We start from the raw sequence: 1,125 nt of genomic DNA, 5'->3' as shown, positions 1-1,125 counted from the left end.
AAAAGCAGTCCTAAGGGGAAAGTTCATAGCAATACAGGCACACCTCAAGAAACAAGAAAAAAGTCAAATAAATAACCTAACTCTACACCTAAAGCAACTAGAAAAGGAAGAAATGAAGAACCCCAGGGTTAGTAGAAGGAAAGAAATCTTAAAAATTAGAGCAGAAATAAATGCAAAAGAAACAAAGAGACCATAGCAAAAATCAACAAAGCCAAAAGCTGGTTCTTTGAGAGGATAAATAAAATTGATAAACCATTAGCCAGACTCATCAAGAAACAAAGGGAGAAAAATCAAATCAATAAAATTAGAAACGAAAATGGAGAGATCACAACAGACAACACAGAAATACAAAGGATCATAAGAGACTATTATCAACAATTATATGCCAATAAAATGGACAACGAGGAAGAAATGGACAAATTCTTAGAAAAGTACAACTTTCCAAAACTCGACCAGGAAGAAATAGAAAACCTTAACAGACCCATCACAAGCACGGAAATTGAAACTGTAATTAAAAATCTTCCAGCAAACAAAAGCCCAGGTCCAGATGGCTTCACAGCTGAATTCTACCAAAAATTTAGAGAAGAGCTAACACCTATCCTGCTCAAACTCTTCCAGAAAATTGCAGAGGAAGGTAAACTTCCAAACTCATTCTATGAGGCCACCATCACCCTAATACCAAAACCTGACACAGATCCCACAAAAAAAGAAAACTACAGGCCAATATCACTGATGAATATAGATGCAAAAATCCTAAACAAAATTCTAGCAATCAGAATCCAACAACACATTAAAAAGATCATACACCATGACCAAGTGGGCTTTATCCCAGGGATGCAAGGATTCTTCAATATCTGCAAATCAATCAATGTAATACACCACATTAACAAATTGAAAAACAAAAACCATATGATTATCTCAATAGATGCAGAGAAAGCCTTTGACAAAATTCAACACCCATTTATGATAAAAACTCTCCAGAAAGCAGGAATAGAAGGAACATACCTCAACATAATAAAAGCTATATATGACAAACCCACAGCAAACTTATCCTCAATGGTGAAAAATTGAAAGCATTTTCTCTAAAGTCAGGAACAAGACAAGGGTGCCCACTTTCACCATTAC

Source organism: Bison bison, unplaced genomic scaffold, assembly GCF_000754665.1.
Source record: "Bison bison bison isolate TAMUID 2011002044 unplaced genomic scaffold, Bison_UMD1.0 scf7180017864181, whole genome shotgun sequence".
NCBI lineage: Eukaryota > Metazoa > Chordata > Mammalia > Artiodactyla > Bovidae > Bison > Bison bison.
The sequence above is the reverse complement of the archived record's forward strand: the minus strand, read 5'-3'. Positions refer to the sequence as shown.